Consider the following 18151-nt stretch of genomic DNA (forward strand, 5'->3'; position numbering starts at 1 on the left):
TTCAGTAAGCATCTGTGAACTGTAATTTTTGCTAACACTTATCTGCAGACAAACTGTTATATTTTTATAGGGAAAGCAAAAGCACACTCCTAACGCTGACCTGTAAAATTTAAAATCCCTCCCTCTCACAAATGGGATCACTGAAGTCTCTAGCATTATTTAAGTTAAATAATGTGCACCACTTTTTTTCCAGCGATATATTTTGTCCTAAATTTTTCTTGACATTTTAGCTGTCTTTTACAGGTCCTAAACAGGACATTGAGAATGAGGTCATGATGCTATTTTGCAGTTATTGGTATACCCTGTATCTCAGAATCAGAAACTAAATGTTTTAAATCCTAAGATTAGCGGTGTCTATAGGTATGGCCTTTAATTTCAAGAAAATTACTTCAAATCAGAGCTCATTTTCTATGTAAAATAAATGTGTAATGTGTCAGGTGCTTGTAGGACCTTTTAATTGTATCAAGTATTTAAATTTGTGTATATCTTTATAGTACATCTAAGCTATCTGAAAAGTTTAGCTTGTTTGTCTCACATGGCAAAATTTTTGTGAACTGATACAGTTTTCTCTGTTTACTTTCCCTGCTTTTCCATCAGCTCTACTGGACAGAGCAAATGCAACTTAACTTCATTAGTCAAAGCAGTTAAGATAGTTCTTGATGTTGCATGATTTTTTGCCAGTAAGGAGAGTACAGTTACTTTAATAATCTAACATAACACTTTGTCTCAGAGGTGTTGTATCCATTGCACTGCATTTTATAGATCACTAAGCAGCACTAATTGAAGCCCAATTCCTTCAGTTTGACTGTGGAGGACTACAGACAAAATGGGTTTTCTGTTGAGGGAAAGAGAAGATGAAGACTAAAAGAACAATAAAAATGTACTTTGCAAAATTACCATATTCCCTTTTTGCAATTCATGACAACATGGAGAGCTTGAAAGCTGAGCTTTGTATATCTACCAACTCCACAAACCTGCAAAGTTTTTGGCCTATCTTCTACCTGTACAAATTGACTAATGCTCAAAGATTACCATGGCCTGAAACAGCCTAACTGATCTGAAAATATCAAGGAAAACATTTTAATTTTGGGGGATTTTGTTGGAATGGCTGCACATATGAGTCACATCACATTTGATCTTCCAGCTTTTCTGGGTTCTGTGTTAAGATTATAACATGGATTCCAGGAAATAATTTCTGACTTCCTTCCTGAAAGTCTGTGTGGCATCTGATCATGGGAAAGAGTCCCTTAGACTAGGTATAAAAGGTTTGACACAACCAAAGTGTTTGCTGCTTATGATCAGCTCGTGTGTCGCAAGTAGGACAGGGTTATACCGTAACACACAGCAAAAAGTTCTCAAGTTTCAGACCTAGTGGGCTATGCAAGCTGACAGAAAATTATCTATTTAAGTTTTATTTCTCTCCGGGGCTGCTGTGCTTACAAGATGGGATCGATGCTGTACATTAGTTTGTCCACTCCAAACACTGCTTTTCATACACTTACATTTTGAGGAATTCCAGGAAAATGAAAGAAACAAACCAAGCAAACAAGATGTTTTAAGATTTTTAAAACAAACAAACAAACAAACAAACAAACAAACCAGCAAGTAGATCTCTTAAATATAATGAAAAAGCAAAAACTAAGGAAGAAAAATCAACACAGATGGAAAAACAGTTCTATCAAAAGCTATGCTTTCTAATAAAGCTTTTGTAAAATTTCTTACACAGTCTTCACAACTAAAAGTACCAAATCAGTGTCATATTCTGATAAAATCCTGAATTAATTTTTTGGGCATGAAATTCCCTCAAATTTGCCTCTCTATATTTTTGTAAACCAAGAATCCACCTTCATAGAAATATAAGGCCTTTTTGCTTAGGAACTTGGTACTTGGAAAATGAATCTTTTTGGCAATTGAAAGATAAAAACTGTCTTCTGTAGAAAATGGCTTGGATATTGAGTACTGAAGAAAGAAGTTTTTAAAACTTCACTGAAGGGAAAGCTTTTTAAAGTATAGTTTGATAATTCATGCAATCTCTGCATTGCGTGTCTGCACGGAAATCCCCAGCTTTTTCAGCATCTTGGAAAAGAATTTCAGAAAGTCATACAAAATGATACTGAGAAAAGTCAAGGTCTGAGGCCCTATCTTCCTCCCATTAGATCAAATAGAAAATAAAAATAAATCCTATTGTTTCTCTGCTTGTCTAAGACAAGGCTGGGAATGAGGTGTGGAAACTAAACCATGTTCTCAAGCTTAAAGGTAGTCCTTTTAGGTCAGGGCTCTATCACACCAGCAAGTCATTGTAGGAAATGCAAATTTCCACTTTGCATTGCAGCAGCCTTTCTGTTGATAGGGGACTTCTGTCTCCTGGGCTGCCGACCTGGCAAATTTCACATGCATTTAAAAAAAAATCACACAGAAAATTAAACAAAACTGGAGTTGAGGAAAAACACATCAATGTAGAGGCTCTATTTAAAGAGGAATTTGGACCTTCTGTGATGTTTCCTGTATTTTAAGCGCTTTTCTTTTTCCACTCAATACATTAAAGGGACATGATCAAGGCTAAAGGACCTAAAATTAGACCTGCCAGCTGTGTTTTGGTTTGTGAGGATTCACAGGTCATGTTGTCCCTGTGCACTCACGGTCTGATCCATTCCCTGAAGGAGGGAAAACACTGGAACATAAAGGAATTCTGATACCCCTTATGTACTTCGGTATAGTCTCTGCTCTCCTCAGAGTAAATTAGACAGACAGAAAGAAGACAGCAGACACATACCTCTGATCTTAGAAAAAGCATAGGGCTCTTGGATTGTTATTTTATTCTTAGCATCTATGTTTCATCTTTCATTTTGGGAAAATAATAGGCTTAAAAGTTCATACAAGAAAAAATACACTAATATTCTGAAATATATTTGATTGTGGATCAACCACATTATCTTTTACAACATTCTTTTGAAAATATCTACCCCTTCCATAATCCTGCCAATGCAAGCTGAGTTTTTGTGTCTTAAATCACTCATTAGTCTGCCAATTTTCCACCTAATAGCTCATCTAATTACTGAAAAGCAGCTCTAAATAGTTTTCAATTGCTCTATAAAACTTTCTATTAAAATTTCGAGGGGCAGTTTATCCAAGAGGCATTAATCTGACCTCTAATTTTCAGGTGGTACAATCCTAACTAATTTGCTTTCACAGGTCAAGTAGTACACATATAACTGTACAGTTTGGCTGTGTTTTTGATCTTTGCATGTGCAAAATAAAGAATTTTGAGTTGAGGACCTCAAAATTAGATGCAGTTTTGGAGAGTTTGTCCTTACAAACCTGCCAGATGATCTTTGCTTTTGTCAGAACAATCATCCAAATGAGTCAGTCAAACAGACATGGGTGTGTTATTGCCCTGTAATTAAGGGCTGACAAAAATCTGTAATTTTCAAAGTACTAATTGAAAACGCATGTGGAAATGTTATACAGAAAGCTAAATTTAATAATGTTAAAAGCTGCGCTCTTTTCAAAAAGAGGTCCATATTTTGAATCAGAGCAAGTCTCCAGAAGAGCCAACTTTTTTTTTTTTAATTACAAATGCAGCATTTTAAGCTTAAGTAAACTCTGGAAAACACCATCTCAAATTCAGCAGTATTAATAGGACTCTTTGCGTTGTCTCTCTACCACAACCCCAAGATGAAGAAAGCAGTTGCATAGAACCAGAGCGGCTCCAGCTGCCTCCTCATTGGACTCATGGTCTCAGTACTTTCTTCTGTAAAACTGGCACACAGGTGCCAACACTGCAGAAATGGATCATACCCTCCAAATGCACCTAATTAAATTTGAAGGGGGCAAAGGGGTTGCACCTTAACATGCAATACTCATCCTCTAGCCCCTTTCAACTCCCCCTCAGATTTTTGGGCATCTAAGAAGGCCTCACACTATGCAGATAGACCTCTGGTGTCAAACAATATGGAATTTTTTACATGAGTTCTCAAGGGAATACTTCATTACAGAACTGGAAAGAAAGGGATACATCACAGACAAAGAAAAAATTTGAAGATAATGTAACAACTTGCTTTGTTGGTTTGCTTTTCTATCCTGTCCTGTGTTTAATTTTAAAATGTATGTATCAAGGCAAAAGGAGATTTAGTTTAGTTACTAAAATATTTGCAAATCATGCACACTCAGAAAGACAAAAACTCAGAGCTCTTAAATCAGGATGTACTTAGAAGTAAGAGAAAACAATCATATTATCAAGAAAGAGATAAGAATCCCTCTAACATCATATGATCTTTTCGCTCCCAGGGTCTAACTCTGGAGTCCAGAGAACAAAGTGGTCAGAGCCCATGAAGCTGGTGAGAACTCATTCTGGGACGTAGAGAGGTGTACATGAGATTCTTTCCATTCCCATCCAATGATTTAAGTAAAGCCATGGTAACATACAGGTGAAATTTTACAGTCATAGAATGACTACAGTTTATAATACTAGAAACTACAGGACAAGTATAATTTAAATACTGCTCAAGGAAACAATGGTAAATGAAATCTATGGAGTCCAGGATATTTTTAGTATCTATGCTGTGTTGTACGATTTGTGTAATAAGGGATAGTTTTTATGACTTTCTCTTGCCATTTAATTTCAATTCTGCAGCTATGCAGTTTTTGAAACAGCAAATTCTTGATTAGTGTGCAGTGATGGTGCAAAATTATAAGTGTGAATTGAGGCAGTACTACAGTACATTTGTGTACTTATCAGGAAGCATAATACACAATTCTAGTGGCAACCATTCAGCCACTGGAGCGACCTCACTAGTTTAATATGCTCAGAGTTGCTGTACAAAGTGAGAAAACAAGTGTATCAGCATGCATTAACCATGTTTTGCTGTAATCATAAGCAAGTTTTGTTAATATGTATTAACACAAGACAACTCAAAAAACATTGTAGATGCCAAGTGTAAAAATGTTGTTGGTATACAATGTATATTACAAAGCAGCAGCAGTAAAATAGATCTAGCATTTTGTTTTTCCATAGATTAACTTGCTAAAGAGATTAAAAACAACCAACCAACCAACCTGATTCCTTTTCCTGGTCTGAAAATCAAGTCATACACAGTTAGAAGGGGAAAAGGGATTTTACCTTGGTATTTATTTTAAGGATCCTTAGGTGCACACGTCCAGGTCAAATGCACCAAAATGCACCCCACAAAAATGCACACCCCAAAAAGATCTGGTCTAACATTATAGGTTTTGCTAATTAACAGATCTATCAAAGATTCCCCAATGAGAGGCTCGAGTGAGCCCCCCTCCCCAAGGAACCTTCCCCTGGATGGTTCTATCTTAGTTTACAGAATGTGTTCTGGAGAGGACCCTGGGGTCTGGGGCACACTGATCCCTAACTACGAAGCTTCTAAAATGTTTAATCTCTCATCTTAACAAACAAGTCCAAGAATGCAGGCAAAAAGCACTAAGAATACAGAAGCTGAAAAAAAAGGTGTAACAGGGGTATAAAAGAAAAGGCAAAAAAATCTTCATGGCATCAAACCAACCAACAAAAACCCCACCACACCACACAATGAACACACAGAACACCAAACACACAACAAAAAGCTCTTATTTTGGCTATTCAGTTGTTAGCATGATTTCTATGTAAGTGTACATATGCTAATGTACACATTTACTGTGCGCATGTTTCTGTGCATACATCTACACGTACACAAGGAGTACAGCACATATTTTTATATATACGTATATTGTCACATATAAACACATATGCTCCAGAGCTTTCCTTTTAGTGTTTTTCTTGAATCTTTACATGAATAATATCCAGCATCATGGACCTTGAACACTGATGACTCTGGTTAACGCTTTTATCCTTTGCTTGAAATTACAGGATCAGTCTAGCCAGAATTTATGAGAACCAGACCCCAGACCTCACATAGCTCACATATTAGACCATTAGGTATCTAACTACCTCTGAACAATTTCAATGCATTATCTTGCCTTCTCCCTGGGGCACAAACTTCACTCGTCCATACTTTTAATATATTTTGTCTGCATGAAGCAGATCGAGTTATTACATGCCAGCGGATCACGACTTACAGAAATCTCATTGCTCTACAGTGATGCAACTAATATCTCTCCCTTCTCCATTCTGAGATAGTGCAGTAAAGAAATGGTCAATGGTGTAATTTTCACTAAATTAATTGAGAATGTATTGAATGCAGATTTGCTATTTAAGCTTGCAGATGGGCTAATTAAATATTTCCACCTTGAAATATATTTGTGTGTGCATATATACACTGATACACCACCATCCATATTGACATAGCTAAACAGAAGAATTTTTCAAATTGCTTAGAATGCTCACTGCTGCACCTCACATAGTGTCCTTCTGCTGCAAGAGGTTTAACACTTAATTTTCAAAGACAATGTAAAATCTGGGTGTTGTTGCCAAGCATACATTTGCACTATGGGACTGGAGTGGTTTTGTTTTGGGTTGGGGTTTTTTTGATTGAAATATAACATAAAGTAAGATTAGAAATCAATTGACCTGTGAACTCTCCTGAACCTTTTACCTGGGTTGCAAGGCCATTACGTTCTTTTCTTTCATTAGCTTTTTGTTGGAGCAAGGCTGAACAGGAAACAAGGGTGATCCTGTCTCCTCCCTAGAGGCTGTTCATCAGCTGGCTCAGTTTACAGCAATAAAAAAAAATTGGAAACATATAACAAGTCAGAAACCTTATATTTTTCTTTAAACATTATGATCAGAATTACAATACTACTATTAATAGCAGAGGACAATTGGGGAATTGCACTCTTTTTGGAATTCCTCCTCTGCAAAATGATATGCTTGTATTTTCCCTGCATTGAAGTACCTGCATTTATACCCCAGTTCTAGCTAACAAAGTGATTTTAGTTTTGATCTGCTAAATTAGTTTCCTTTCTAGCTTTCATTCTCGATGAACAGAGTATTACTCACAACAATTCTGTATTTCAAATTTAAATTCATTCTTTAAAAAACAGAACTGAAAACCTTGTTTCTCCTTTCAAAAGCAGTTTGAAGCACTATTCTGCAAAGTGCTCAGTGTCTTGACAGAGATGCTTAGTGCCAGAGCAACCGCAAGAGAAACAGGGATACTCGGCACCTCAGGGAAGGCGCTTCACACTACACAGCATTGGACACTTAATTCCTAACTAAAACAAACTCCATCAAAAGGTCATCAGTCCTGGAGACTAAAACAGTTTTGATGAAGTCCAGTCTCCCACTCTGTTGACAAGCGTCTCAATTATTTTCAACAGCTCCTGGTGTCTACATCAGAAGAATGCAGAGCAATCATCAGGCTGAGGTAACCACAGGTCCCTCTGTGAGAATCTGCAGAACATGCACACTGAGCAGCGCTTTAGGACAGCTATTTTTTTTCCACCTGAGGTAGGAATAACTAATGATGTAACCAAGTTATCAGCTACACGTTTTGACATACCGGCAGTGCATGAACTAATGCCTTGTAACTGCAATGCAAGAAGAAATAGCCCCTCGGGATAAATTCTTTGGAAGTCTATGTGAGCAAAGCGGTGAAATGTCTGGATGGAAAAATCTAGAACTTTTAAATAGGACTGGATAGGGCTTAACACTGATAAATTTTCCTGTGTGCTACACTACATGAACAAGGTAAAGCTAATTTGGTACTGATTGATGAGTCTTTGCTGATTTGCCCTAGCATGTAGATTAATGTAAGATGCAAGCTGTATTGACAAAACTACCATACTCTTCCTCTTGGCACTCCCCTGGTCTTGATGACCAATGCACATACCTGTGCTATATATATACACAGTATGTGCACAATACGTACACACCTAAGACATCTCAGACTTCAACTTCCTCATTTTTTGACCAGGTGATTTTTCTATAAATGCTTGCTCATTGCCTGCCCACAGCTCCCTTGCCCAAAGCTGTGCCTCTCTCTCTTCAGAAAGTTGCCAGGTAGAGGTTTAGCATAAACATGCCTTTCAGAAATCCAGCTGCATCCTTTCCTATCTTTCTCTCCAGCTGTCTCACCAATACATCTCTCCAATTGCCACAAACTGCACAGATTTTGGGGTTACTGCTACACAAAATTCCCTTTTTTCCCAGTACCCCAGCATTCTCTGGAATGCCCCTGAATGCCTAGGCTATTGTTGACAAGTGAGTCCAAATGGTATGTGCTACTTTTGCATTTACAGCTTACATTACATTGCTGTGGTGGGAGGCAAATCTTCTCTTGGTTTCTTGAAAGCAATATACTAACAGTACAGGGAAGCAGTGCACCTTCCTGAAGAAAGGTCTTCTAAGCCTGCAGAACATGCAAGAGGTAGACGTCCTCTAAAAATAGCTATGGGGCTCCCTGTCTGAAATGAAATTCATTTTGGCACATGGTTTAAAAAACAAAACAGAACAAAGCAAATCAAATAAATTCAAACACCAACTTTCCCCCAGTGTAAAGCATAATGAATGAGAAAATAACAAATGAAATTAAGACACTCAAAAAAAGCATTAGTATTCACAGAATCACAGAATGGTTGAGGTTGGAAAGGATATGTGGAGGTTATCTGGTCTGACCCCTACGCTCAGGCAGGGTCATCTAGAGCGGGTTTCCCAGAACCAGGTCCAGATGACTTTTGAACACCTCCAAGGATGGAGACTCCACAACCTCCCTGGGCAATTTATGCCAGTGCTTAGTCACCCTCACAGAATGTTTCCTGTGTTTCAGTTTCTGCCTATTATTTCTGGTCCTGTCCTTGGGAACCACTGAAAAGAGAGTGGCTCTCTTCATTTTTACACCTTCCCTTCATGTATTCCTATACATTGATGAGATTCCCCCTGAGCCTTTTCTTCTCTAGGCTAAAGCCCCAGCTCTCTCAACCTTTCTTTGTATGGAACAAGATGCTCCAGTCCCTTAACCATCTTCATGGCCCTTCATTGGACTTTCTCCACTATGTACTGGAAACATAGCTCAACATGGAATCCAGGAAAGAGAGCGCAAAAGACGTTAACTGCTGTGGCATTTTCACCATCTCACATGCTCTCATATGAGAGAACGGGCCCTTGCAATGTCGTCTCCAATGTGGCGTCTAAAGGAAGTATGGAAAGCTCAATAAAGGATCTCTATTGACTAGACTCAGTATCCCAGACCAGAAGAAACAAAAATTTCAGCATTGCTCACAGTTCTTTCTAATACTTGACGTTGGTTAGGTACAAAATTATTTTCTAAGGTTTTTTGAACATATATATCATTAGTGCTAACTATTCACAGGTATGCATTTTGTCCTTGCTAGCATTCATTTTAAGCTCAGAAAACTCATTTGACATCACAAAAGAGGACATGAATGAAGGACATAAACAGACTCAAAAAAAAAAGAGATGACCATCTTAGCTGATCAATAGTTTATTTCTACTGTTTTCAGTGCTATGTCAACTGCCTATGGCGTGTGCTGAGGAGATGATAGAGGGTTCTGACAGATATCAGCACCCATGAGAGCTCCCAGAAACTTAACCTAGGAAGATTATTTCCCCTCTAGACCATGGCAAAAGAGACTATTACTCTGATTATGAGATAATTAAATGAAGTCTCAATGCTAACTCTGAGGACATGCTTCTTGCTGCAGAAGGTTGCTTGAAATCTATTTTCACTTACTTGAGCTCAGGTTTAGTGCTTTTTGAAAGCACAGGAATTAATCCTATACCTGTGATCTTAATATTTATACAAGAAGCATATTCTTCCCAGCTATATAGTAATATTGTAGATCCTTCAACTTCCCAAGGCCTCTGTGCATGTGACCCTGCATGTCAGGTCCCTGCAAAATGAGAAAAAGGGGAAGAGTTGTGTGGGAGGCATGTAGCCCCTCACACAACAGCAGAGAGTCCATGTTCCAGATATGTCTCTGTCAGGGGCCTTTTGGCTGCTAGATTTACACTTCTAAAGAGCAGCCCGGTGCAGCAGTTTCTCTCCCACTCCGTGATTTCCCATGGCCCAGGCTACAGCTAAGTGTCTATAGGTCTGTCTGGCACAAGGGATCATGAAGCAGAACAGAAATTGTGGGGCCCAAAAGTAAAGCTGCAAGTGCATGACTTGTTTTCTGAAAATACATGGGACAGTGTGAAAGAAGTCAGACAAATGTCTCTTTCTCAGTGTTTAAGACTTGGCAGGTCTGCTAGCTGCAGAGCTCAGCAGCCTATACAGCAACTTCTCTTTGCCATCCAAGTTCAGTTGATTATTCACTGCAAGGCAGCCAAAAAAAAAGAATGGCGATAGAGGGCAATGAAGTCATATTGCGCCCCCTCCAACAGATTTCAACTTGATCTCCCATATCCATATTTGGATTTCAATGGGACTCTCTACAAGCGCTGTGGATTCTGACATACAACTGCAGACAGACTTTTCTACATTTAAATTTGCTGTGTAAAAAACAAAGGCAGCAAAACCAGCTACTTTCATTCATTGAAATGTAAATAGACACATATAAAACCAACAACTATAGAGATTATAAAAATTGTAACATACATTTGCCTCAGTATTTTATTTATTCTTCTGAGGTACTTTTCTATATACATATTATCTTCAGCTTTCACAGTAATTTCCAAACCAAGACATTTCAGGGAAGTGAAGTTCAGAAATTTGTGCTCTATTAATATTAAAGCCTTTTTTGAGCTGATGGAGTTGTTTAAATTGCTTTTGTTTGTTGCTGTATTGTTGTTCTACTGTTAATAATACTTCCAGTTTATTTCAGAATTTCTGGCTTTCATAATTACAATTAAGCTTGTTTTGCATAGATTTTGCTCCAACTGACCACCCTAGATTAGAGCATGACTAGATATATTATTTCTGTTACATCTGTAGTTTGGAGGACAAAGGAATTCACACAGACTTCCCACAGTATTTTTCAGTTTCTGTTCAAGGTATTTCTTTCTTGACAGTGCAACGCACCTGTTTTGATAATCTACCCTTGGAAGTTAATGGAGCCTGTGAGTTTCCAGATGGCTGTGTGAAAGAAGGCTGTGTAGTCAACAGACCTCTATACTGACAGTCTGATGAGACTTTCTGTTGATCTCTTATCCTGAGATTCCAATTCACAATTCCTACATGATCATTATCACGTGATTTTTTTCCATTGGTCACTTGGGTTTACACAACACCATTGGTGAATAATACTCAAAATCTTATCTCATTTATATTTGATTATGTCAAAAAACCAATATGCCACTAGAATTCTCATCGACTTCATGAAAGTAGGAGGAGGAAACTTAGCAATTCTGAAATTAGTGATTCTTTCGAGAAGTGAACCTTTTTGAAGTTAGAAACAATATTTTGATGGATAGATGTGCAAGGGAAATATTAACTTGTCACAGAAGAATATGCAGAAATGCTGGTAGGTGAAAAAGTTCCACCTGAACCTCCAACAACTGCTGCACAGATAGTTCTGAGTCCCACAAAACAAACAGAAGAGAGAGAAGATAAGAAAAATAGTTTATTTTGGAGTAAGAAGGACAATGAGAAAGGGAAGAGTAAATGTAGTCTATTGTCCAGTTTTCTCAGTTCATGACATGCCAGTCTGGAAAAAAGTTAATATTTTTCTCTTTGTTAATGTGCTGGTGGAAAGCCAGTATGACATTTTCTCTCAATATTGTCTAAAATCAGGCACCTGAGCTCATCTTTGATCCTTCATTATTCTTAACCAAGTCTTACCTCTCTAATACTTATCTCACTACTCAGTGAGTACTCACTCTACAGCTCTCTATCCCTCCCTTCATCCAGAGGAACATTTATCTTTACTGCTCATCAAAAAAAATTCTCCCCTCAAAATAGAAGTATGTCTGTTAAATACATACATAATAAAAATAGTCTTTGTAGAAATCTAACATACTACATGTTGATATAGTACTGATCCAGAGATTCATTAAAAAGAACTTTCCATGTAAATATTTGAAGATGGGGCCTTCTTATAAATTTGTCAAAAGACTTCCAAAGTAATGCTTCACTGCCTGTCTTTAGGTTCTTATATTGCTGCTCTGACACTGACTTGAATTTGAATGAAATCAGTGAATCTTTCACTCAGTGGCTGCACTGAGTGACCTATGTGAAAATAATTTCAAACCTGCTCCTATGGCCAGGTTTAGAACAAATCACAATGTCAACAGATAACTTTTCAACAGTGCTCACCACTTTCACTGAGCTCTTTCAAAATCCTGGGCTCTGTGCACAAATGTTTGCCTTGCATACCCTGCCCACAACCCTGTTGACACATTTTCTGTCTGTCTCAGCCGAAAGCACTGGAGAGCATTTCAGCAGAGTAACTTGTAAGACAGGTTTGATGCTAGACCCTGTGGAAAGGCTTGGTTCCCTCTTTCATTTGAATGACTCTTGTTGGTGTTTAAGCAGAGAGATGTCAGTCTTTAGGCATCTCTGCTATCTTCAAGGGCAACTTAATTAAAATATTTATCTGTTAAACCAAAAAAGCTTTGCCAAAATCCAAGCCTTCCCTTTCCATAGTGAAAGCTTATGACTGTCTTTTTTGGCTTTAGTTCTCAAAGATGACTCTCCATTATTTTTTTTGAGAATTGGATCAAGTCCTAAGTATATAAATCATGTCAAAAGACTACACAATTTATTTTATTTGTATGAGACATGCATGAGAAGTCATATCAAAAAATTCCCTGTTACCATTAATGAATCACACATGTGTGTCTATATATATATATAGGTCAAGCTTAGTCTGTGGACCAAAGGACACACCAATTTTGAAATCCTTGCCAATTGCATACATAGTTTCCATAGGTTTATTTTGTTCCTTCCGATTAGGAAGTGAGTAGAAACTCCTGAAGGGCTAAACAACTTTTAAACTGCTCTGAGGAAAGTAAACCAAAGCAGTTCTGGTGAAACCAAATGATCTGACAACATTAAATTCGATGTAAGTGCTGTCCTGCTGGTTTTGGGTTTTTTCTCTGCAGCTCAGACAGGAACTTTAGTGCTTTTCATTTACAGTACTGTAGTAGCTGCACAGATACTCCAGTTTGTTGTCTTCTAAGGTAGGCTAAAAAATGAAAGTTATGTTTCCATATAGGAAAAACTCTCAACCAATGATGCATGTAAAATGCTGTTATGTTGATTGAGCAGTTGGGGGTTTTGACATGTATCCCAGATATTTCATCAGTATGGCAGCACCTTACATTACACTGTCCCTGCAGATCTTGGATCAGTCCCACCTGGTCATATCCTAAGCCTGGAGACCTCAGTCTTGAAGTACCTCTCAAATACACAATGAACATCAGTGATTTTATGATCTAACATTTTTTCTATCATATAGTTTAAGCCAGGTACATAGGCAAACTGCTAACATCTGTTATCAATACTCTGTATTTAGGGACTTGGGTTTATCAGATATATAGCTTCTCTAACAGTACACATGGTGGTATTCCTAATAGCATACAGTTAACAACAGTCATTTAAGCTACATACACAGATAAAAACATTCAACTATCATTTGTACAGCTGTAAATTAGTTTCAGAATAGTCTATAGAAAGAACACTTAAAAGGAATGGTAACCTCAATTTTAAAAAAAATAAATCTATTTCTTTAATTATTTTATTGTCAGTGTTATTTGCATCTACCTGGAAATTATATTTTGCATAACATAGGCAAACAAAGTGGATGCTTCTCTACTCTAAACCTTCACAGAATAAATTAATCTGGATTCATGTCCCAGGCTGGTCAAGCACAATGATGTAGGACAGTGGTGCCTAAATAAAGGGTCACGACACCAACTGAGGCCATGGTATTTATGAGATGGGACACAAACCTAGCTGAAGTCCAGTAGCAGAAATGGTGTTTGCAACTGGAGGTAAAGTCATGAGACTAGAAGGTAAAATGGTATTGAAGTAATCTATAACTGTATATAGTGAAGTCATACTCTTGCTGGACCTCCCTTCTCTGATATTCATTCAAACAGTTAAAAATCTAGCTGGTTTACCATCAATAAACAGGAAAGAAAGGGTTTCTTAAATATAGGCATGATCACTGGTCTCAGCATATTAATATTGAACTTTGGTTTTAGAAACACAACCAAAAGCAAAAGAAAACTTAATTATCATCTTTAAACTCTTTTGAGTATCATTCCTTTCCACCAGAAACTTTATTCACATACCTACTTATTTCTACAATAAGCCACAGAAACAAATTTTCTGGTAATATTTTAAGTGCTTCAGAAAGTCAGGTGGGATCTTTAGATAAAGACTTTCACTCATGCTAACCCACTGTCAAAAATAATTTAAAATCGTTCCTGAAGTTTCTAACACCTAAAAGATGAAGTCTGCCATTTGCTGGAAAATTGTAATAACTCTTTTAAGCTTTTTTTGATACAGATATTACAGCTACTGATTTAAAAAAAAACCAAAAAAACAAAACAATAAAAAACCCTGAAGGTGTGGACAATTAGCATAAAAAACTTAGCTGCAAAATATCATGAAAAGAATTAACATCTGGAAAGGTATTATGCTCTTTTTCTTTTAGATGACATGGACTGGTTTTTTAAAGCATGATTTCTGGATGTTGGCTAGAAGCCAAAAAGAAAAAAAAAGTCCTGAATTCTTCTGCATGGTTGGTTTCTGGACAAGTCACCTAAGTAAGCATCAATAAGTGTCAGAGGAAATCAAAGGATTTCCATTTCAGAAAAACCGGCTCCAAAAAATTGTTCTCAGTGCATAAGCATGGTGAAGATGAGGTGACTTTTGTCATTCCCTGATTCCAGGAACTATCAGGGGCTACAAAAGCCTCAGTCAAAACAGTATAAACAGGAGGACTCTCAGAGATGCTGTAAATCTACTGTCTGATAACAGACTCTTCAGAAGTGTATCTAGAAATCAATGGAGCACATATGTGCTCTGGATGTAACTTGATATGTGCATGCCCAATTTAGGGGTCTTTACTAATCTTTGTGTTAATTGTTCACTGTACAGTGACCATTGTATTGTGCCAACACAGGACCCACTTTCCTACTTTCTTCTGAGATCGAGTTTGAAACAGATTCTAAAGGTGCATCAAACAATTTTGTTGGGGCATCTGCGAATTTATATACAGCAGCTAAGCAAAACTCTATAGTTATCCAGCCACTGCAGACATCGATTCCTTCAGAGCTAAATTCAGTAAAAGTGGAAATCAACATTGTAAGGGTGCCTTTTGTGGCAATCAAAAATGCAGATCATTAATTTCTGAGCAGAAGTAGGGGCCTAGGCCAAGCTTGACAGTATAAAAAGTCATTGCTCTTCAGTCTACACATCAGGCTTGCCAGCAAAAGCTGGATTTCATTGGAACTATGTCATTAGCACCAAGTGAAGACTTGCCCCTCTAATCTTCCTGTGGCCAGGGCACAGGGGAAGAGGACATGGATGCTTTGCTGGACTGAGAGGTGGCATTAGAAAAACCTGCTCAAAGGAGAACTGGTGTTTGCAGGGCCAGGAAAAGCCTCTGGCTAATGCAACACAAGGTGGTGGCAGTGTAGGGGAGCTGAAAAAAGCCCCAACCCCTCGGGAAGAAAAGAGGCTCAGTCATGTTCCCTTCTGGGAATGCTTCTGGACTGCAAAACAAGATACTTCTGTATAGAAAAACACAACATGTGCTTATCAGTTATGGTAAAACATATGCCAATTTAATTTTTAATCTTTCCTAGATGTCTGTCCCTATATCTACAGTACTGAGATTTATAAATGATAAAGACAGAAAAATATCTCACTCATCTGCACACATTTATTAACACTAAGATTTTACCTTAGGCTATTGGCTTAAAACCTGTTTTTAATTTTTATTCAAGATGGATTCATATGACCACTACAGTGTGCTCCGGTCACTGGTGTAGTCTTGGGACATCGACACAATTAACTCTCCCTCCCTGCACATTGGTGGCATGTTAAGTTTTTCCTAACAACCTATGTGGATGCATATAACTTCACTACAATATATGAAGCATGTCCAACAAAAGGAACATTGATGGGCACTTTAGTTCTACACTGCATCAAGATTTCATACAGGCTAGACCAAGGAGAAAGGGAATTTGATCATTAAAGCAACTGTATCCTCCAAGCCTTTCCCAACAGTCTACATCCATAGTTAAAACAGAGAAATCAAAATAAATTTAATCTGAAAGCTGATGGACAAGATCAAGAGTGAAAGAAAACAAGATATTTTCCATGTTAGGTACTTAAATATATTCACCATATCGGCCACATCACAGTTAGTAGGGCTGAAAGCAAGGATGCCCAAGTTTAAAAAAATACCACAAAAACTTACAGCACTTACCATACCTCTGCAAGACTGCTATGAATCCCAGATTTCTGGGTTTGAGGTGATACTGATACACTTTTGGATATAGTCACATAAATTAGATCTCAAATCAAAATGCCACTTTCTTTTCATTGTTTTCCTTTCCCTCAGGCCAGGAGCATTGACCACTGCTAAAAAGAGCCTTGGGACCCAGTATCCTGCAATTCCACTATCTTCCTAAGTCCCACCAGTTCCAAAGGTTAGTTTTTTTACATTTAAAATGAGGTAGATGTGGATGAGACAACTCCAGTGTCTCTATTCCAGGCATGCCCATGTGCTCTTTTCTAAATCCAGCCAAAACCAGGCTTAATTTACTCTTCTGTACTTTAAAGGCAAAAATCTTTGTCACTTTGACAAAATATGAATCCTGTTGCAGCAGTTCTTAAAAGCTAGATCAACAAAATTTGACATCTTAACTTAAACTGTTGATGAAGATGAGTGAGCTCAAAGTGAGAAATTACAGGGCAAAGGCTTTACAACTCCTTTCGGACAACTCTTCCATGGGAACATGATTTAAAATATTTCAGCATTTCACTTTTCTGTAGAAGACCACAATAAATATACGGAAATTTAAAGTCAGAAATATCCAAAGGAAGACTGTGACATGCTACTCTGACTCCTAGAGGCCATGTCCTTTACATTAAACTGCTCTGATTCAATAAAGCAAAGAAGAGTACAATATGGCAAAAAGGTTTTCATTTCCACATCTCTCCATCATTGATCAATACATTACTTTCTATGTTCTTTGAAAATATAATGTAACATTAAAGAATTTCCACTATTTAAATAGTAATTTAACATCTTTTAGGCATTTAATAAAATAAAAAGGTAGAAATTAGTTATTTGATACATAATATTGCAAACATTGATTTTAGTATAGACTTCAGTGACTCATGAACTTCGTAATGCATAATAGAATAAACCTAAACCAGTCAATTCACACAAATCTGCTGCCATCACATAAGAGCTTCACCCCACTTTCATTTACAGACCTTCACAAAAAACTCGTAATCCACATTATAATCTCCCTTTCACTAACTATCTATTTAATCTGATTTTACAGTGGCATAAATTACATCCATTTGAGATTGAGTACAACTTCTGTTTACCAACCATAAAGTTGTTTCCTAGTAATGTACACTACTATCTAAAAGTGATACTAAATTATGCCCATAAGAACTTCAGTGTCCACTCTAAACATACTGTAGCCAATACAATTAAAAAGATGCTGTGACTAGGCTTTGTCATAACTTTACCTAAATTATTCAAATCCTTCAGTAGCTTCTATCAGAGGACATAGTGTTGAGGTGGACATCGTAGATGCATAGTCACCTGCACAGTAAGTGCAATGACATATGCAAATGACATTTTCCTGTGTGATTTGTACATGCAATATGGATCTCTTTCATATGCAAGTGACATTGTACAAAAATGAGCTTGTCCATTCACATACAGAACACTGCTGCTCTGCTTCACCAGCGAAATTGCCTAATGGGACCAAAACCAGACAGACTTACACAACTGGAGGAGAGCCACCGATGCTAGATCTACAGCACAGTCCTGAGTGCAGTAGCATGTCAAGGCAAAAGAAGGGCTGATCAGACAGCGGTTGCTTTCTGACACCACCAGCTACCTCCTCTCTGCACCAGAACTGGTGTAGAAACAGCATCGGTGTCAAGGTGCCATAGACAGACGTTTTGGGGTCATTCTGCTGTGTCTCAGTGACAGCTGGGAGTCAAACTCTTTTATGTAAAGTGCTTTTATATGTTAAGGAGGCCTCTCACAAACTGTAGCTAGTGCATGTCTAAATAAACTTTGAGGA

At 37.6% G+C, this 18151-nt stretch overlaps 1 protein-coding gene across 9 annotated transcripts in view; it reads right to left on the bottom strand.

The window, feature by feature from the left end:
• The window catches only part of MEIS2 (Meis homeobox 2), a 174240-nt gene that overhangs the window by 83371 nt on the left and 72718 nt on the right, over window positions 1-18151 (bottom strand). The window lies entirely within an intron of this gene.

The sequence above is a fragment of the Corvus moneduloides genome, chromosome 6, assembly GCF_009650955.1.
Source record: "Corvus moneduloides isolate bCorMon1 chromosome 6, bCorMon1.pri, whole genome shotgun sequence".
In the NCBI taxonomy this organism is placed as follows: Eukaryota; Metazoa; Chordata; class Aves; order Passeriformes; family Corvidae; genus Corvus; species Corvus moneduloides.